General features: G+C 37.0%; 1 protein-coding gene across 3 annotated transcripts in view; it reads left to right on the top strand.

The window, feature by feature from the left end:
• Positions 1–13,418: 13,418 nt before the first annotated feature.
• LOC131274797 (C-type lectin domain family 2 member D11-like) overlaps positions 13,419–22,458 on the top strand; it is a 61,787-nt gene continuing 52,747 nt past the window's right edge. For 2 of the 3 annotated variants that reach the window (XM_058282778.2, XM_058282779.2), the window contains exon 1: positions 14,565–14,960. The gene's annotated coding sequence lies outside the window, so the exon portion shown is untranslated. Of the gene's footprint in view, positions 14,961–22,458 lie in introns of all 3 variants that reach the window. The other variant, XM_058282780.2, reaches the window with a different exon arrangement.

Consider the following 22,458-nt stretch of genomic DNA (forward strand, 5'->3'; position numbering starts at 1 on the left):
TTTAATTTAGACTGGCAGTGGTTCCATTCACACAAATTGCACAAAAACTTGTCAGGCTTGCATATAGTTCACAGGGGCCCAAACCATCATACAAAAGAATTTCCCACAGATTCTTCCTGGATAACTGCATTTCCAATCTTGACTTGCAAGGAAATCATTCACTGGCCCCATGTTCAGTTAAACCCTCACATGAAGCACTATTCCCTTTCTAGAAGCTCAGAATTTTCCAAACCATCAATTTCTGATTCCCAGGAGTTCAGTTATGGGGGGGGTGCTGGGTTCCTGGCCAGGGGGAGGGCTCTGTTGTGGTCCCTAGGGGAGCAGCGGCAGTCCTCTGGGTGCAACGGCACGGACCAGGAAGGAATGAGGGTCCAACAGTGAGCCCCTGATACTAATGCCTATGCTTGTGAGCCTATACACCAGAAATAAGAACAAGGCCTAGAGGAGCACTGTGCCTAAGAGTTCCCTCCTGACAGCCTCCATGTTACTCAAATGTGGCCAGTCTCGAAGCCAAACTCAGCATGTAAATGCACTGCCTTCCTCCCAGTGTGGGACATGACACCCGGGGATGAGCCTCCCTGGCACCGAGGGATCACTACCAAGTACCAGCTGATGACGTAACTAGAAAATGACCTTAAATAAAAGGTTCAACGCAGACCAGCAGAATATCCCTGTCTACATATAATAATGGAGTTAAAAATGCTTTTTGACCTAAATTAAGGGGGAAATGGAAAGGACAAATGAGTTTATATGGCTATGAGTCTCTAAAAAAGAGTCTGGAGGTTGTCAGAAGGAATGCCCTTATGCACACCTGAGCAGAGTTTCAGAGACAGATAAAGTAGATACAACCCCAGCTATTGGTTCTTCTGAGGGCTAAAGAGACCCACAGGTTTTATGGTTATGGCAAATGGAGTTCACTGCCATGTCAGTTGGCCCTTCTTTGGAGTTGGTGTTTCTGCGTGATGGAGCTGGACTCAGGTGTGATCTCTTTTTACAAGCCTTTCCTGTTACTTTACTGGAATTGTAGTTGGTACTTGGGTTTAAGATATATCTAGGGGATCTGAATCTCTGGACTGACAATATGATAGCCAGGCCCTGAGCCTCAACAGACTTCATCTCCTACACTCTGGTTTATTGGACTTACCCGACTCAGCTAACATGGAGTTGAAGAAAGTCAACCACCACACCATGGAGCCTAGAGTGCCCACAACTGAAAGCAAGATTGCATCCAGCATCCATGTGGAATCTAAGCCCCCTCTTGACATAGATGTGGAATGGACACAACCAATCCAAGGTCCACAGGAAGGAGGAATACAGTAAGGATTAGAGTGGACTTACTGATATTCTATTCATGAACTATTGTGGTTAGTAATCGAGAAAATGTGGCATTGGTGTGGAAAAAGTGGCCATGGTGGCTGCTGGGTGCGGGGAATGGGAGGAAGAGATGAGATGTGAAGGCATTTTTGGGACTTGGAGTTGTCCTGGGTGGTGCTGCAAGGACAATTACCAGACACTGTAGATCCTTCCATGGCCCACTGGATGGAACGTGGGAGAGTATGGGCTATGATGTGGACCATTGACCATGAGGTGGAGTGATGCCCAGAGATATACTTACCAAATGCAATGGATGTGCCATGATGATGGGGGAGAGTGTTGTTGTGGGGGGAGTGGTGGGGTGGGGGTGGTGGGGGTGAATGGGGACCTCATATTTTTTTAATGTAATATTTTTTAAAAATGAATTTAAAAAAAAGGAGTTCAGTTATAAGTTTATCCCTTTCCTATTTGATTTTACTAAAAGCTGCAAGGAGAAACCAGGTTGCACTTTCCACACTTAGCTTGGAAATCTCCTCAGCTAAATAACCAAGTTCATCGCTCTCAACTTCTGCCTTCCATCTGACATCAGAACTCAATTTCATCAAGTTCTCTTTAAAACAAGGATCACCTTTCCTCCAGTTTCTCATAGCAACTCATCATTTCCTTCTAAGTTCTCAATGGAAGTACCTTTACCATCCATATTTCCACCAACAGTCTCTTCAAAGCAATCTAGGTCTTCTCTACCATGCACTCAAAATTCTTCCAGCCCCTAGCCATTATTCAATTCCAAAGCTATTTTCACATTTTTAGTGTTTGCAATAGTAGCACCCCACACTCCTGGTACTAAAATCTATTTTAGTTTCCTAGGATTCTCAAGAAAATACTATGAAATGGTTCATCTTAAACAATGGGAATTTAGTCTTTCATGGTTTTGAGGTTGGGACAATTTCCAAATCCAGGCAACACCAAGGCAATGTTTTCTCCCCAAAGACTATGGCATTCTGGGGCTGGCTGCTAATGGTCCTTGGTTCCTCTGTCACATGGCAAGGCACATGACATTGTGTCTTGGTCTCTTCCACGTGTGAGCTGGAACACGCTTTAATGGAAATAGCCTCATCCTACTTAAAATGGTTTCACATTCACCAGAGTGGATTAAGTTTATGATAATGTTTTTCTGGGGTACGTACATTCTGAAACCACCACAAGTTTCAACTTTTTTTTCTAAGTCTTAGTGCTTCAGTGTTCTATGAAAAAAAAATTATACACAAAACATATTTGCAATATTTTGTATCATCAGTTTATGTCTGTTGTTGTTATTAAATGAAAATATTCCTTTGAACTATGGCTTATTTACTGCCAGAGCATAATTAAAATGAATACATATCAAAGGAATAAATAAATGTGTGATGTACTTATTGTGCTCATCCTATGCTTCATATTTGTGTTTGAAGCAGGCTAGATAGGCAATCAATAGATGGATCTGAAACCTGGCAAAAAGTCCATGTGGACATCAATACCCCCAAGATACCTACTAGAAGACTCTCACAGGAACTCCCATTTGGAATGAGATTTCCTCTGGAAGTCAGGAGGCTCTGGCTATTCTCCAGGGACCTTATTATTGGGCCCTCCTGGGGGATTGATGAGTGGGGTAATCAATTAAAACAGCAAACAGCTGGGACTCTTCCCACGTTATTAGTGAAGAAGCAGAATAATTATTGGTTTAAAAAGCAAGTGCAAAGGCCTTTTGCTCTCTCTTGCCTTCACCCTGTCCTAGTCCCTGTTTGTGCCTTATTCTGGCTTCTTCTCCCCTGTCTGGATCAATATGCAAGTAAACCTGGGCATTTATATTCTATAACGGGGAGTTGTATTCTGTGAATCAGCCCTCTTTATCAGTCTTCAGTCTCTTCCTCTCTACCTGGGACCCATGATCTGTTATTTTCTCCCATTTTTCTTCCCTCCCTACCTTAATAAATTACTGGCATAATCAATGTGGCTTGCTCTTGAAATTCATTTCTTGCAGTTTAATCAAGAGTCTAGACAAAATCCATCTACAAATTGGCTAGTACATAAGGAACACCTACCTATAAAATTTTCACATTTAAGCCAGAGTAATGGTTACATTTTTGTGGAAATCATGAATTTCTAGTTTATGACTGGGTATTAGAACTGAATTTATAGCTGTTAGTACAAGCAGATCATACTGCAAAAGTTCATGATTACTAAAACCCCATTGAACCTACCAATTAATAGAAGAGTTACATACAAACTATTTCAAACAGCAAATGCATTTTCTATAACTTGAACCATAATCTATTTTACCAATATTCAAAACATTTTTAACATTACAGTGAGAAAAGACTTTGCACAATAGTGTGTGATGTTCAAAGTTCAGAAATTTCCACTGCAAACAAAAATAGGTCAGTTGCCTTTATGCACAGGAAATACCACGAAGGTCTCTCTGGACAAAAAGTAAATTTTTCTAACCTATAGTCAAGCACATGTCAGCTAGCTGCACACCTATTAGCATTTGCCTGAAATCCATCCAATTAAAAGGGTGTCATATTGTTAGAAATCAATTTATAACCCCCAAAATTTTTTAGAGTGGTCACAGGTGTCCTGTCAATTTTGTGTTATCAAATACAGAGGGAGTAGGTATGCAATAAAGCATCTACTAGAAGTCAAATTCCTAAATCTTACTTTATAAAATAACATGATATGCTTATCTTGTGCTTCTCCATTTCTCCAATTCAGCCATTCCATCCCATCAGTATATATAAAGCATCTACTATGTTACACACATGTGATTTGTTGGGAGGGACATATAAGAAAAACTCAAATGTAAAATACATATGCACAATACAAACTTAACACCAGAAAATGTAAAGAACAAGCTGGACCTTCAGGGAAAAGAAAGGTTGAGTAAATTTCCTGCTGATGTGTGGGTGGTTGTGATGTTGAAGGTGGTAGTGGAGACAACAGAGTTTATATGAAGAAAAAAACTAGAAAAAGCGGTCAAGAGTTTAGAGTAGGAGCAGCAAACAAGATAGAAAATTACATAAATTTTATATTGTATATTATATTTTGTATATTAATAGTAAATATACAAAACTACATACAAATGATCTATACCAGCCTCAGAATAGACATTAATTCTGGAAGAGGAAAAGGGGAAAATGGCTTCAGTTGTATCTGTATATCTTATTTGTTTATTTTATAGCCTGATCTGAATGAAATATGCACAAAAGTGTTACTTTTTTTTTTGTGGTCAGCTATGTACATGGCCACAATTTTATTTTCAACATCTTTACTCAATTTGCTTATGTATTTCATAATAGCAATTTTTAAGTGATACAAGCAAGATTATCCTTTAATATGTGATTTTATCCATTTACTTTATCAGTATGACAGGTCTTCCATAATTTTATCACTTTATTTTGTGAGTGCCTGTGTGTGTGTATGTTTTAGTTATCATTTGTCATATGATATGATTTCTGTGTGTATGTGTGTATGTGCCCATCCTCCATTGGAAATTTGGAAAGTTTTATAATTTTATTATTTTAGTGGCAATTTTTATAACTTCAATTAATGCATTTAATTCTTATTTCAGGCTGACTGAAAAGTCTGCCAATTAAATTCTGACTTTCATAATTAGAACTTAGCCACATTTACATGTCTTATGTTTACATGCTTTGTTTTGATGATAATTTCAATCGTGGTTTAACCTTACTTCTATACTTCATTATAGACTTTGCAATATTAGTTATGTGCTACTTAAGTTGAAATTTCAACATCAAGAGTTATCATTTGTCCTATTGGAGAATTCCTATCATTTCATACAATGTCTTCTCTATTCTTATGATATGTATTTTTGACTACTCACTGGTTGACTGGATTTCTTCATCAAGTAATTTATTTTTAGAAAGAGTCCATATACACCAATTTCAGTAGGTGCCTAAGATTGAGTTTTGTTTTTACATTTGCATGTGCACTTGATAGGTATAAGTATTTGACTCATTCACTGTTTCCTTCAGACAGTAGAGACATTAATCCTCTGGTATTATCTGGATTTAGGAAAGTCTGAGCTAAGTCTGATGTTTCTCATTGTAAACAATATAATTTTTCTTTATAGTGAAAAATAAGTAACTTCACCAGGATATGTTTTGCTTTCTTTTTCTTCCTGGAATGCTAAGATTTAGATGTCTTCTTATTTCAATACAATTTTCTTCCACTAATGCTTTTTCTTTAACCTTTTTTCTTATCTCATCATCAGGAATACCAATTTAATATGTCAGTCTTCTTATTCTTTACTCTTCAGCCATTATCTTTTTAATAGCTTTTACTTTGTTGTTAAAATCCATTTTACATCCTGTTATTTCAGGAATAATTTCCTTTTGTTACTGTTTGTCACCTTCCATTTCTGTTTTTTATATAATTTTTTTTGAAGATTTAGGTTACATAAAAGTTACATAAAAAATAAGAGATTTCCATAAGCCCCACTCCCTCCCCAGCTCACACTTTCCCACATTAACAACATCCTTCATTAGTGTGGTACATTTGTTACAGTTGATGAACCCATATTGAAGCATTGCTGCTAACCATGGACTACAGTTTATATTATAGTTTATACCTTGTCCTGCACAATTCTGTATGTTATGACAAAATATACAATAGCCTGTATCAGTCACTGCAATGTCATGCAGGACAAATCCAATGTCCTGAAAATGCCCCCATATTACACCTATTCTTCCCTCTCCCATACCTCAGAGTCTTTACATTAATGATGAGTCCTTCCATTTTTAGAATAATAATAAGACTATAGTAGAATAACAATAAGTCTACTCTAGTCCATTGTTCATTCCCCAATATTGAGGATTTTGAGATGGTGATGGCCACTTTGCTTCTAATTGAGAAAGAGTTCAGATCCCATGGGGCAGATGGATGGAATTATCTCGCTTGCAGTTGCAGACACTCTCTTCCTTGGGATGGATGTTGTCCATCATCATCTTCTTGTTAGTTGTCCTGGGTGAGTCTAATGAAATGGAGAATAGGTATTGCAATTCTGCTGAGATTCATGACTTAACTGGTACATTCATATACTTGATATATTCATCAAGTATAGTACTAATTATAGGTTCAAATAAATGGGGCAGAAGAGTCATGTATAGAGAACCTATAAATGAATCTAACTCTGTTACACTGGGGAGCATAAATTCCAAAGTCAGGCCGACTGGCAGGGTGCCAAATTCCTGAGCTTTCTACCTTGTTTATAATTTCTGGATATCTCTAGAGCCCTCAAGAGACCCACTATTTGAAACTCTGTTTAATGTGGCAGTCAATGAGATCCTGTGAGATGTTCATAAGCATAACCTCTGGAAGAACCCCATCTCACTTTGAAATCTCTTAGCCATAAAAGCACATATATATTTACCATTTCCCCCTTTTGGTCAAGGTATTTTTCCAGATGTATTGCTCATTGGTGCTTGGTAATAATCCCTTGGTGCCAAGGAGGCTCATCCCCTGGAGTCATGTCCCACACCAGGGGGAAGGTACTGTGTTTATATGCTGAGTTTGGCTTAGAGAGAGGCCCTATTTGAACAACAAGGAGCCTTTTCAGGAGATAACTCTTTTATTTTTTTTTTTGCAATCTTTTATGAAAACTTGCCACAAAGTTTCTTTTTTTAAAAATTTACTTTATTTTTCTTTATTTATCCCCCATCCTGCAGATGGTTCTCCTGTCTGTCTGCTCATGGTTTTGTTCATTTTCTCCAGGAGGCACTGGGAAGAATGTAATTCTTAGGCAGTACTTAGTATCAGCCAAATTTCAATTTCACAGGAAAAAGTTCCTAAGTACAATCTTCATTGTCAAGGGCCTAGCACAATGGTCTGTCTTCCTTCACTAGACATTGTGCTTGCACTTGGGGGATGCCAGCTGTCCCATTAGAGAATGTAGCAGAACTCCCCAGGATGGGAAATCAGTATTCTTTGGTTACTATGAGGCTCTCCACCCATTGAGACACTGTCCCATGAACACTTGAACATATTCATGTGTCTTAGAGGCATGCTTCAGGTGAACCCCTTCCCATGTACCCCACATCATTGACACCCTGCACCAGTGATCCACCTCCACCACTGCTTTGATGCTATTGTGATCCAAAACTTCTCCAAAAATGAAGCCAACAATATAACTGAATAAAATTAATAAGAAAATGAAATAAATTTTTAAAAATGACCAATTAAATTAAAATAATTTGTAATAATAAAAAATAAAAATTAGACATTTTGTCTTTCATCAGTGTAAGATCTGTTGTCCTGAATGTACAGTGACATTTTCTTCCATATATTCTGCCAGTGTCTTATTTTTTCATTTTACCTTCACAGGAGCTTTAGGATGTAGAAAAGTCACATAGAGAATACAGGTGATTACCATATACCCAACACCCTCCCCCTTTCCCCCTCTTCCTTGTTAATAACATTTTACATGAGGATGGTACATTTGTTACAACTGATGTAGAAATATTGAAGCATTGCTACTAAGCATGGTCAATGGATTACATTATGGTTTACATTTTGGATTGTACACTTCTACAGGTTTTGACAAAATTTAAAGTGACCTATATCCATTATTGCAAAATCATGTGGAACAATTCCAATGGCCTAAAAATGCCCTATGTTCCGTCTATTCTATTCTTCTGTCCCCTTCCCCGCAGAACCTATGGTAATCACTGAGTTTCAATTTTTAAAGAATAAGATTCATAGTTATTTGCAATGATATTTAGAGCTTGACATACTGGTCTGTTTTCCTGTCTTTCTCACTGAAAACATAGCAGGACTCCCCAGAATGGGAGTTTAATATTTTCTTGCTTATTATGTGGGTCTCCATCCATTGGTATAACACACTATGACAAGATGAACACTTAGATATTCCATAGAAGCATGGCCCAGGTACAGCTTATATTCCCCACAAATCCAACACCCTACACCAATAACCCTCCCCTGCCATATTTGCCAAAAGAGCATTTCCAAAATTATGGGCTTAACCACAGACCTGTAAATCCCCAGAGTTCATCTGCTTCTTCTCCTGAACCTCCTCCCAGTCCCACGGAATAGTCCAACCTAACCCCCACCCTACTCACCCTCACAGACAAACACCACAGAACCCAATCATGTCACCACACCACAGTCATGCCCATTCACTGTCCAACCACATCTTTCCACCTTATCATGGATTTGACCTTAAGGGCATCGGCTCACCACCCTCTACTCCCACCCTGTCTCCTGTAAACCTATCTTCCAGACTCTAGCTGTGTGAGTCTGCTCAGTCTGCTTAATTCATATCAGTGTGGTCATGTAATACTTGTCCTTCAGTGCCTGGCTTAACTTAACTCAACATAAGGTCTTTAGGATTCATCCATGTTATCCTGTGTGTTAATACTGCATTCCTTCTTATGGCTGAGTAATATTCCAGTGTATGTATATACCTGTTTGCTTATCAATTCATCTGTTGATGAACATTTAGGTTGCTTCCAACTTTTGGCAATAGTGAACAATACTGCTATGAATATTGGTGTGTATATGTCTGTTTATATCTCTGCTTTCAGTTCTCCTGGGTATATACCTAGCAGTGAGATTGCTGGATCATATGGCAGTTCTATGGTTAGCTTCCTAAGGAACTGCCAAACTGTCCTCCACAATGGCTGCACCATTTTACATTCCCACCAGCAGTGGATAAGTGTTCCCTTTCCTCCACATCCTCCCCAAGACTTGTAGTCCATTTTTTTATATAGCCACCTGTCTAATGGGTATAAGATGATATCTCATTTTAGTTTTTATTTGCATTTCCCTAATAGCTAATGATGCTAAGCATCTTTTCATGTGATTTTTAACTATTTGTATTTTTTCTTTGGAGAAATGTTTTCACATCTCTTATCCATTTTTAAAATGGGTTGTTTTTCTTTTTGTTCTTGAGATGTAGGATTTCTTTATATATGCTGGATATTAGGCCCCTATCAGATAGTTGGTTAGCAAATATATTCTTCCAGTGAGTAGACTGCTTTTTCACTTTCTTGACAAACTCCTTTGAAGCACAAAAATTTTTAATTTTGATGAGGTCCCATTTTTTCTTTTGTTGCTTGTGCTTTGAGTGTGAAGTTTATGAAACCATTTGCTACTACAAGATCTCATAGATGGTTCCCTATATTATCTAGGAGTTTTATGGACTTGGCTTTTACATTTAGTTCTTTGGTCCATCATGAGTTAATTTTTGTATAGGGTGTGAGGTGGTGATCCTCTCCCATTCTTTTAGATACTGATATCCAGTTTTCCAAGCACCATTTATTGAAGAGGCCATTCTCTCCCAGTTGAATGGGCTTGGTGGCCTTGTTGAATATCAGTTAACTGTATATGCAAGGATCTATATCAGAACATTCAATTCAGTTCTTTTGGTCAGTATGTCTGTCCTTGTGCCAATACCATGCAGTTTTGTCCACCATAGCTTTGTAGTATGTTTTAAGGTCAGATAGTATGATTCCTCCAATTTCATTTTTCTTTTTCAATATGTCTTTGGCCATTCAGGCCACTTGTTCTTCCAAATAAATTTCATGGTTATCTTTTCCAATTCAGTAAAAAATGCTGTGGTAATTTTTATTGGGATTGCATTAAATCTGTAAATCAATTTGGGTGGGACAGACAACTTAATGATGTTTAGTCTTCCAATCCATGAACAGGGAATATTATTCCATTTAATTAGGACATCTTTGATTTCCTTTAATAATATTGTATAGCTTTCTGAATACAAGTCCTTTACATCTTAAGTTAAGTTTATTCCTAGGTATTTGATTCTTTTGGTTGCTATTTTAAACAGAAGTTTTTTTCTTGATTTCCTCCTCAGATTCCTCATTATTGCTGTACAAAAATGCTACTGATTGTTATGAATTGATCTTATATCCTGCCACTTTACTGAACTCATTTATCAGCTCTAGAAGCTTTTTTGGTAGATTTCTCAGGGCTTTCTATGTTTAGGATCATGTCATCTGCAAATAGTGAAATTTTTACTTCTTCCTTTCTAATTCGGATACCTTTTATATCTTTTTCTTGCCTAAGTGCTCAAGCAAGTACTTCTGACACAATGTTAAATAAGAGCAGTGACAGAGGGCATCCTTTTCTTGTTCCAGTTCTTAGAGGGAAATATTTTAACATTTCACCATTGAATATGATGTTAACTGTGGGTTTTTCTTATATACCCTTGATCACATTGAGGAAGTTTCCTTCTATTCCTATCTTTTGAAGTGTTCTTATAAGGAAAGGGGGCTGTTATTTGTCAAATGCTTTTTCCACATCAATAGAGATGATCATGTGATTTTTTTTCTTTTGATCTGTTAATGTGGTATATTACATTGATTGATTTCTTGTACTGAACTATCCTTGCATACCAAAGATGAAACCCACTTGGTCATGGTGTGTAACTCATTTGACATGTTGTTGACATAGTAATATCTAACATGATCAGCAAGTATTTTCTTGAGGATTTTAGAATCCAGTTTCATCAGAGAGATTGGTCTGTAGTTTTTCAGTCTTGTGGCATCTTTATTTGGCTTTGATAGTAGGATAATGTTGGCATCATAGAATGATTTAAGCAATGCTCACTCCACTACTATTTTTGGAAAAGTTTAAAGAGGATTGGTGAGAGTTCTTTCTGGAATGTTTGGTAGAATTTACCTGTGAAGCCATCTGGTTCTGGGCTCTTCTTAGTTGGGAGGTTTTTGATGACTAACTCAATCTTGTTCCCTGTGATTGGTCTGTTGAGTTCATCAGTTTCTTCTTTCGTCAATGTAGGCTGCTTGTGTGTTTGTAGAAATTTGTCCATTTCATTTAAGTTATCCATCTTGTTGGCATACAATTTTTCAAAGTATCTTCTTATGATATTCTTTATTTCTGTGGGGTCAGTGCTGATATTCCTGTCTTGTTTCTTATTTTATGTTTTTGCATCTTTTCTCTTTTTTATTAGTTTAGCTAAGGGTTTGTCAATTTTATTAATCTTCTCAAAGGACCAGCTTTTGGTTTTGTTAATTTTTTCTAGTGCTTTCATATTTTCAATTTTGTTTAGCTCTGCTCTAATCCTTGTTATTTCCTTCTTTCTACTTTCTTTGGGGTTACTTTGTTGTTCCTTTTATAATTCCTCCAGGTGTTAGTTATGTCTTTGATTTTAGCTCTTCCTTCTTTTTTAATATAGGCATTTATGGCTATAAATTTCCCTCTCATCACTGTTTTTGCTGCATCCCATAGGTCCTGATATTTGTGTTGTCATTTTCATTTGTTTCAAGGTAGCTACTGATTTCTTTTGCAATTTCCTCCTTGACCTATTGATTGTCCAAGAGTGTGTTGTTTAACTTACATATCTTTTTGCCTAATCTCGTTCTCTGAATCTTACTTATTTCCAACTTCATTCCCTTGTGGTGAGAGAAACTACTTTGTATAATTTCATTCTTTCTGAATTCATTGAGAATTTCTGTGGCCAAGCATGTGATGTATCCTGGAGAATGACTCAAGAAGAATATATCCTGCTGTATTGGCTTGTAATGTTCTGTATATGTTTACTAGATCTAGGTCCTCTAACATATTATTCAAGGTCTCTGTTTCTTTATTGATCCTCTTCTGAGATGTTCTGTCTAATGGTGATAATGGCGTGTTAAAGTCCCCCACTATAATTTTAGAGGCATCTATTTCTCCGCTTAGTTTTTCCAATGTTTGCCTCATGTCTTTTGAGGTGTCCTGGTTAGGTGCATAAGTGTTTATGATTGTTCTTTTTTCTTAATAGATTATCCCTTTCATTAGTATATACTGGTCTTCTCTGTCTCTTACAATAGTTTTGCATTTAAAGTTTTTTTTGTCCAATATTAGTATAGCTACTCCCACCCATTTTTGGTTATTGTTTGCATGTAAAACTATTTTCTAATCATTCACTTTCAACCTCCTGTGTCCCTGTGTCTAAGGTGAGTTTCTTGTAGACAGCATATAGATGGGTCATATTTCTTTATGCATTCTGCCAATCTGTGTCTCCTGATTGGACAGTTTAATCCATTAATATTCAGTGTTATTACTGTCAAGGCATTATTTAAATTAGCCATTTTTTTAGGTTTATATATCTCATATGTCATTTTTATTTTATTGTTATCTTTTTAGTTAATTACCAATAATCTTCCTTCCTATATTCTCCTTTAACCCTCTCTCTCCTGTTTTTTCTTTTCAATCTGTAGAACTCTCTTTAGTGTTTCTTGAAGGGCAGGTTTCTTGTTGACAAACTCTTAATTTCTGCTTATCCATGAATATTTTGAACTCTCCCTCATTTTTGAAGGCCATCTTTGCTGGATGCAGAATTTTTGGCTGACAGTTTTGTTTTTTTTTTCTTTTAGCACCTAAATTATGTCATACTACTGCCTTCTTGCCTCAATGGTTTCAGATGAGAAATCAGCACTTAATCTTATTGAGCTTCCTTTGTATGTGATGGATCTATTTCTCTTGCTGTTTTCAGTATTCTTTTTCTTGAGCATTGGGCAATTTGAAAAGTCTATTTCTTGGGGTAGGCCTGATAGATTTTATACTGTTTGGTGGGTGCTGTGCTTCCAGGACATGTACATCCATGTTCTTCAAGAGAGTTGGGAATTTTTCAGCCATTATTTACTCCAACACTCTTTCTGCCCCCTTTCCCTTCTCTTCTCCCTCTGGGATGCCTGTAATACACATGTTTGTGTGTTTTATGTTGTTATTCAAATCCCTAAGTCCCTGTTGAATTTTTTCTATCTTTTTATCTATCTGGTCTACTATCTGTCTGATTTCAGATGTACTGTCTTCAACATCACTGATTATTTCCTTTGCCTGTTCAAATCTGCTGTTATGTGCTTCCAGTGTATTTTTGATTTATTGCATTGTGTCATTCATCACCATCAGATCCATTATCTTTTCATGTATGTTTATAATTTCTTTAGTATATTCTTCCAGTGTCTTTTTAAAATCCTTTATCTCTTCCTGCACTTCATTAAGTTGATTCATGACATTTACTTGGACATCTTGATTAGTTGTTCCATGTTCTGCATCTCCCTCTGTTTTTCAGTTTGTTAGACTAGGCCATGTCTTCCTGTTTCTTAGTATGGCTAGTAATTTTTTGTTGGTGCCTAGGCATCTGTTTATTTTGAAGGCTTATTTAGTTATTTAGCTTCTCTTTCTACTCTAGGGTTTTATTTTGTGGTTTCTTTGCGTGTGGTGAGGTATCTTTTTGATGTTTGGTTCCTCTTATTTTACATCCTTGCAGTTAGGTCCAGAGAAAAGGAATGAGATAAGAGAAAAAGAATAATAGTAATAATAATAATAAAAAGGTAGAAGAGGAACTGTACAAGAGATAGGAAACTAAGTAACATGAGTAAGAAATCATAACAAGTACAAAGGAATATGAATTTTAAAAAGTGTAATAGAAAAAATGAAACAAGAAACAAAACAGAGAAAAAAATAGGATGAATCAAAAGGCTGGGACAAATGAGAAGAGAATAAAAGGAAAAAGAGAAGAAAAAAGGGAGAGAAAGAAAAAGAAATAATGAAGATGAAACAAGAAGCAGTGGAATAAAAGAAAAGCAACAGAAGTCAAAGATAGAAAAATGAAGGTAAGAAAAGACATAAAGTAGGTTGAAAAAAATAAGTAAAAGAAAAAAACATAGGAAACAAAGAAAAGACAACAAACAAGAAACAAAACAGCAGCAACAACAGCAAAAGTCTGAGGTAAAACAGCCTTCCTTCTTAGGCCCCTATGGACCTTCTCAGGATACTGGTGCTCATCAATTAATCACCCTGCAGTCCGCTCTCCACAGATGATGTATCCAGGTTTAGCAAAAAATAAATAAATAAATAAAGGAAAAAGAAAAAGAAAAAAAAAAACTGACAGAAAACAAAACAAAACAGATCCAAAAAAACCTAAAACAAAACAGAATCTCAGTCTATACTTCCATATCATAAGGGGGTAGCTCTGTGTCTGAAAACTTGGTGTATCAATCCCTGAATTACTTCTCTTAGGAGGTACCAGAACTCACTAGAGATCTTCTACATGCAAGGCAGGCATTTCTCCACTGAGCTGTACTGGCCCTATATGTTAAACAGACTTCTGAAAACTTATCTGGCTCTTCCTGCCCCAATTTCTCTCAGGCAGGTTGGACTTCTAACAGTTTTCAGGGGCAGGGCTAGTTAGGTGCTTGTCTCAGTTCCTTCCCTGACCTAGTTCCTATCTCCTGGGGTGGCTGGGTATGACAGCCTGCCTGAGCAGATCCCTCCTCCCCTCTCCCCGGGGATCCCTCAGTGCTGGTTGGTGTCCTCCCCAAGATTCAAAGGGGACTCAGGTGTCCAAGCCCACTGAAAAGAAACCACTCTGCACCCTCTGCCAGACTCCTCTTCCTCGCAGGGAGTGCTCCCTCCCACTCAGCTGACTGGTGAGAGCCGCGGGTTCCACAGAGGCTATTTGTCTTGAAAGTTTATGCAGCCACCATTTCCAGCCATAGGGTCGAGCAGCTCATCGTTTTCTCTTGACCTCTTTGTCTCTTTGTTGCACTCTCTGCTGGACAATGCTCTGCAACCTCCTGTTCTGTATATCCCCAAAGCAGCTCCCTCAGGTAAGTTTTTGCCCTTTCTTCACTGTTTTTTTTTTTTGGCAAGAGAGCTGAGCAATGCTTACCTACATTGATGCCATTTTTCTCCATTTCTGTTTAGATGTTACCAGGTCATTTTCTATCTCTTTATAATATCTTATTTGATCTATTGTATGAGTTAGATAACTCATATTCGAGTTCTAGGTTCGAGTCTAGATTCTCCAACTTTTTAGGCTATAAAGAATTATATTAAATAATCTTCTTTCTCCTGAAAAATTTATTCCAATACAAATTTCATATGTTTTTAGCTTTCTTTCCCCCCAGTTTTGGTGGGTGGCAACAAAGCAGTTTGAGGGGAGTGTCTACACAGAGAGATCCCATGCAAGTTCTTTATGGACATTACTCATTGTTTATGGAACAACTTTCTTGACCTGCTATTTATTCCGAGATAGTTTGGGGGGGGATAGGTAGAGTAAGCTGGAAGAGCTAGGAATTTTAAATTTTATAACAAGTTTAATATGAAACCATTGAAAAAATTGAAGGACTAAAAGACACACTCGCGAACATTAAGAACAATGCAAGTACAATTTAAGTGGAAAATATAAAGATATATAATATAAGTAAGTATGGAAACATTTGCAAACAACCATTAGGAAGGAAAATTCAATGTCTGTCTTTAAACACCCATGTAGAACTCTTCAGCATCAGGTGCTTTTCAGAGAAGACTTTTATGATGGTCTTCAAAGAATCCGTTCTCTAGATTCCTGCTACTTATGAGAAAAGTAGTTTAAGTATAGCAATAATGCTATTCTAATTTGGAAATGTTGGTAGAACAGCAGCTCCTTATAGTACGCCATTTTACTCCTAATCACATTCCACAGTCCATAATTTTCTATTTGTCTTTCATTTTTAACGGTATTTCCAGGGTTTTTTTTTTGTTGTTGTTGCTAACAAATTACCTCCAAACCTAGCAGCTTAAAACAAGAAACATTTAATATTTCAGTCTCTGTAGAACGGGAATCTGAGTGCAGCTTGGCCATATGTCTCTGACTGAAGGATTCTTACAAGGCAGCAGTCAAGGTGCCTTCCAAAACTGCAGTCATCTCAAGGCTTTTATGGAGGAGGTTCCTCTTAGGAGCTCACTCACATGGCTGTTGGCTGGAGACATCAATTGCTTACTACCTGAAAGTCACCATAAGGCACTGAGGAATACAGAGCAACAGATTCTTTGTAACCTAATCTTGGAAAGGACATGTTATCATTTTGCATTATTCTATTCATTAGAAGTTGACCTCTAGGTTTAGCCTTTCACTCAAAAGGAGGGGATTACAAGGGCATGAACTCCAGGAGGCAGGCTTGTTTTCATTTAACATGTTTTTAAGGTTTGTTCCACATTGTAGAATGTATCAGAACTTCATTCCTCTTTATGGCTGAATAACATTCCATTCTATGCATATATCAAGGTTTTTTTTTTTTGTTTTTTTTTTTTAAATCCATTCATCTGTTGATGTACATTTGGTTTCTTTCCACCTTTTTCCTGTTGTGAGTCCCCTTCTGTGAACACTGGGGTACAAGCACCTTGTTTAAGTCCTTATTTTCAATTCTTTTGTGCATATACTTAGGAGTGGGATTGCTGGGTCTTTGGTAAATCAATGTTTAACTTTTTGAAGAATTTCCAAAATGCTTTCCGTAGTAGCTGCACTATTTTACATTCCCACCAAGAATGTATGAGAGTTTCAATTTCCCCTTATCCTTGCCTACACAATGATTTTCTTTCTTCTGTTTAATATAGTCACCCTAGTAGGTGTGAAGTTGCATCTCATTGTGGTTTTGATTTGCATTTTCCTAATGACTAATGATGTTGAACATCTTTTTGTATTCTTATTGGTCATTTTTATATCTTCTTTGCAAAAATGGCTATTGAAGTTATTTGTCTATTTTTACTTGGACATTTTGTTGGTCATAATTTTTTTAACTTTTTAAATTGAGGCAATCATACATACATGATCATATATAAATAATAAGTGTATAGTAAAAGTTGTGAATGAGCCCTGTATGATGATATGTGTGTTTAGTTTTATTTTTTAATTAAATAATTTAACTTAATTTTTTGTTTTTAATTTCTCTTTTTGTTTTTAATTTGAACCAGTTCTTTATATTTTGAATATTAAGCCCTTATCAGATATAAGATTTGCAAATATTTTATCTTTTCATTCTCTTGATTGTGGGTCCTTTAATGCACCAAAGTTTTAATTTTAATGAAGTTCAATTATCATATTTCAAATACTTTTTCTGCATCGAGACAACCATCTATTTTTTTCCTTCATTCTATTAATATGGTGAATTAGCTTTATTGATTTTCATATATTGGACCACTCTTGCATCCCTAGGACAAATCTCAGTTGGTCTTTGTGGTGTAGTCCTTTTAATATGCCGCTGAGTTCAGTTTGCTAGTATTTTGTTGAGTGCTTTTTCACCTCTATTCATAATCAGTCTACAATTTTCTTTCTTTGTAAATTCCTTTATGTGACTTCAGTATCATGGTAATGATGGTGCCATAGAATGAGTTGGGAAGTATTCCCTTTTATTCAGTTTTTGAAAGGATTTGCTAATTGTGTTAATTGTCCTTTGTATGTATGGTAGAATTTACCAGTGAAGGCATCTGGTTTGCATTTTATATTCTTGCCTGTTTTTGATTACTGATTCAATCTCCTTGCTTGTTATAGGTATATTCAGATAATCTATTTCTTCATCAATCAGTTTTGTACTTTATGTGTTTCTAGGAATTTGTCATAACATATAGTTTATCCAATTTGTTGGTATACAGTTTTCCATAGAATTCTCTTACAATGCTTTTTATTTCTATAAATTTGATAGTAATGGCCCTACTTTCATTTCCAATTTTAGTAATCTGAGTATTTTATTTTTTCTCTAAATTATACAAAGATTTTAATCTTTTCAAAATATCAATATTTAGTTTTGTTGATTTTCTCTATTGTTTCCTATTTTTTTTCTTTATCTCTGTTCTAATTTTTATTATTTCCTTTCTTCTGTTAACATTAGTTTAGTTTGCTCTTCTTTTTCTAGTTACTAAGGTACAGATAGGTTACTGATTTGAAGTTTCCCTTTTTTTAATGTAGACTTTTACAATTATAAATTTTGCTCTGAGCACTGCTTTCACTACATCCCATAAAGTTTGGTATATTGCGTTTTAGTTTTCATTCATCTCAAGGTACTTTCTTATTTTCCTTGTGATTTCTTCTTTGACCCATTTGTTTGTTTGAGTGTATTGTTTAATTTCCACATATTTGTGGGTTATAGCTTTTCTTCAGTTATTGATTGTAGCTTCATTCCATTACACTCAGAAAGATGCTTTGCATTTTTTCAATCTTTCGAAATTTATTAGGACTTTTTTTTGTGACCTAACATGTTCTTTTCTGGAGAATGTTCATGTGCAGTTGAAAAGAATGTGTATTCTGTTTTTGTTCCATGGAGTGCACTCTATATGTCTGTTTGTCTAATTGGTTTGTAGTATAATATTATTTATATCCTCCATACCTTTATTGATACTCTTTCTGGTGGTTCTGTCCATCACTGAAAATAGGATACTGATGTATCTAAATGTTATTTTAGAACAGTCTGTTTCTCCTTCAATTCTGTCAGTTTTTTCTTTATATATTTCGGAGTTCTGCTTTGTTTATTTACAGAAGTTGTAAGTTTACAGAAAAATCATGCAGACAGTACAGAGTTACCATATGCTCCTGGAGCTCTGCTTTTAGGTACATGTATTCTTATAATAGTTATATCTTCTTGATAGAGTAAATAGTCTACTTATATATATATATATATATATATATATATATATATCCTTTTTGTCTGTTGTTACAATTTTATTGTCTTAAAATTTATTTTCTCTATTAATAATATTGTCACTCAGCTCCCTTTTAGTTACTATTGAATGAAATATCTTTTCCCATCCTTTCACTTTCATAGTCTTTGCCTCTTTGGATCAAAAGTGAGTCTCTTGCAGACTCTGAAACCATGGACTGGCCATAGCCAGTTTGTGGGGATGCCCTCTGTTCCTGAAACCTTTCCTTCTGATCTTATTTAACCACAGATCATATAATCTGAGCAAGCCCAGAAAACAGACTTTTGTCTTTTATCTCACCTTTGAGACACCAAGAACAAAGGTTACCAGCCTCAGAACCAAGATCACAAGCACAGGGAGACATTGGAAGCAAATCAAACATGAGAAGTCTTTCAATAAAGAAGTTCTGGCCTAAAATCCACTCTACCACATATGGACAACTCTGTAATTAACCATGTGGGTAATGCCAAGTCAAACTTCCTCACTTCTGTCCCCTCCACTCACCTCCCATTCCCATAAAATCTGCTTTAACTCTCTTATTGGGGAGACAGATTTGAGCCTTGCCTCTTGTCTCCCTGCTGGTTGACTTCACAGTAAAATTCTTCTTTTTTCAAAATTCCCATGCCATAATATTGGCCTCTGTGTTCTCTGGGCAGATCCTTGCTTGGTAACATTTCCAAGTGGAAAGTTATAATGATTGATTGACTTTTAATTTTTCCTTACATAGGAGGTTTAAAAAGAGAGAACAATGGAGGAAACATAGTACTTTAAACCTATTATCAGGAGAGACATCCCAACATTTTTGTGCATAGCCAAGGGGAGGAGACAGGGACCATGGAAAGTCATTTTAGAGGGCACATATCTGTATCTCCCATTAGATTGTTGACAATAACAATCACGTTTATTCAACTATACATTCTCCCTGGTCTAAAGGAATGTTTGGTGCATTTACTTAATACTCAATGATGCCATGGTGCTTGCTAACTGAACAAGCAGATTTTGAGAAATTATTCAACTAGTTTTATAATCAGAATAATCTTTATCACTGATCTAAAAAGTTCACTTATCAATCAAGACAGACTAGATTATGCTGTAACTCTGTGGTTCCTTAGAAATAAGAATCACACTAAATTTAGATATTTTTCACATGTTGTAGGTGTTATAAAAGGATGCTGTCTATATAATAAAGAGTTAGAATTTTCTCACAGATCTCAAGGCTGCATGAGGTGTTCTCAGACCATGAGAAATACACATTGCCTTAGTTGAGATGTGTCAAGCCAAGGTTCTGGCTTCCAGCAAGGGAGAAGGGTTGTCACATAGAGAGAGGCAATGATATGCCAATTAACAAGAGTAGGAGTCCAGATACTTCTGCCTGCTCCATGGTAGTATGATATGGCAATTGCCAAAGAAGATGTGGCACACACAAGCAGTGGCTAAAACAACACTTTACTCACATAGAGAAGAGACAAAGTAAGATCAGCTTCAGTCATGGACATTAGTTCCTCAGGCCATTGGGTTCCTCTTAACACTGACACAGTGTGATGGTTCTCATACACCCCTCTTATGTCACAGGGTCCCTCCCTGATGGGAAAATGTATGCTAGTGAGGTTGGCCAGGTTTCAGATGATGCACTTATGATAACAGGTTCTTAAGAGGCTGCCAACTACTTTCCAGAAAGATTGTGTCAATATAATTTCATGCCAATTATGTGTAATAGCACCAAATCTCATTTAGCCTTAAGAGTCCAAATCTTTTCTTTTTATTTCTCTAATATTTGCTAATTTGATAGATGAAAAAAATGATATCTACTTATTTTTGTATTTTCTATATAGTCAGGATTTTTTTGTTCTAGGACAAATTCCTAAATACCTTTGGCTTGAGCATACTGAGCAGCTGAGGGAATAGGAGACAGTATGTCTTTGGAGTTAGACCTACAGAACTATGTTTGAATCTTGGCTGTCACTTAGCAGTGGTAACATATTGGATCCTCCAACTGCCAGTTTGTACAGACTCTAGATTTAGAATGCATGGGGTCAAGTCTTAACTTTCCCTTTAATTTTTCTTTACACTGGGCAAGGTTCTTTAAGTCTTTTTCCTAAGCAGTACACCTGGAGCTAATGACAGGGCTCTGTGGAGATTATCTGGGTCAATTTATGTAATGGGCATAAGAGAGCTTCTCAGTAAACAGTAGCTACACTATCTTAGACAGTATCTAGACCTCCTAAATACACCCAGAGGCAGGAAGGGATGCCCAGCTATCCCTCCTCACCTTGCTTAAGAAATATAGAAATTAAAAGCCACTGCTTCCCATATCTTAGCCACTTCCAAGTCACTCAGTTGCTCCTCCTCTCCTTCCCCAATGTCTGGTTCAGAGGAAGTGAAACTTTAGGAAGAGCAATTCCTTGACAACTGAAGAAGACTGGATGGAAGATTCTTAAATCTGCCACAGGAAAGTGGTCTGTGAGACTACTTGGCCACATTCTGAATTTGTAAGACCAAGAGTTATAAGTCTCAGGGGAGCAGACTGTCTTTTCTGGGGGTGGGTACCCCTTGAGGCTGTGCTGCTCCCCCCAACCCCTCGCATGGCCCCTGCACCTCCTATGCTGGCAAGTGACTCTCCTAAGGACTGGTGGAACCAGTCCCTCTTATGAACCAGGCCATGAGGGGTGCTGACTGCAGACCAAGCTAGAAGAAGCCATAGGCAGGGAAGTCTCACTGTTCAAGTGTGGTGCCAGCAGCAGCAGCCTCCACTGGAAGATAAGTAGAAATGCAGAACTCCAGGTCTATTAAATAAAAATAAAACAGCCACCTGCATTGGGAGTTGCCTGGAGTGGCCTCCCCTCAAGGACAGGACTTTACAAGCAAATGGAGAAGTCCCTCAAAAGGTGCAAGTGTTGCAATATTAATGATTAGCTGCTGTCAATCAGGCAGGGATAGCCTATTAAAATGGACAAATATGCTGTACTAACCCATGTATATCTGTTCCCTGCTTTTCAAGGCCCTCCTATGTAATGAAGAACTTGAATGTCAATCACTCATTATATCTTCCCACTTGGAAATTTCACCAAGCAAGGGCTTGCTGCCCAGTGAGCACAGAGGCCAAAGCTATGGCATCAGGGTTTGAGAAAAGAAAGAATTTTACGGCAAGGTCAACTGGCAGGGAGACAGGAGGCAAAGCTCAAATTTGTTTCCACAATATGAGAGTTCAGGCAGATTTTATGGGAATGGGAGGTGAGTGGGATGGAGGGGACAGAATTAGGGAGGTTTGACTTGGCTTCATACACTTGGTTAATTACAGAGTTGTCTATATATGGTAGAGTGGATTTTAGGCCAGATCTTCTTTATTGAAGGTTTCTCATGTTTGATTTGCTTCCGATGTCTCCCTGTTCTTGTAATCTTGGTTCCGAGGGTGGTGATATTTGTTCCCGGTGTCTCAAAGGTGGGCTAAAAGACAAGAGTCTGTTTTCTGGGCTTGCTCAGGTTATATGACCTGCTGTTAAATAAGCTCAGAAGAAAAGGTTAGAGGAACAGAGGACACCCTATGAACTGCTTATGGCTGGTCCATGGTTTCAGAATCTCCTTATTGCCTTTAAAACTGTAATCTACTAGTCATCCTGAGACTCTCACTCCTTCACCTTGCGTTAACATCTCCCT

Source organism: Dasypus novemcinctus, chromosome 20, assembly GCF_030445035.2.
Source record: "Dasypus novemcinctus isolate mDasNov1 chromosome 20, mDasNov1.1.hap2, whole genome shotgun sequence".
Lineage (NCBI taxonomy): Eukaryota > Metazoa > Chordata > Mammalia > Cingulata > Dasypodidae > Dasypus > Dasypus novemcinctus.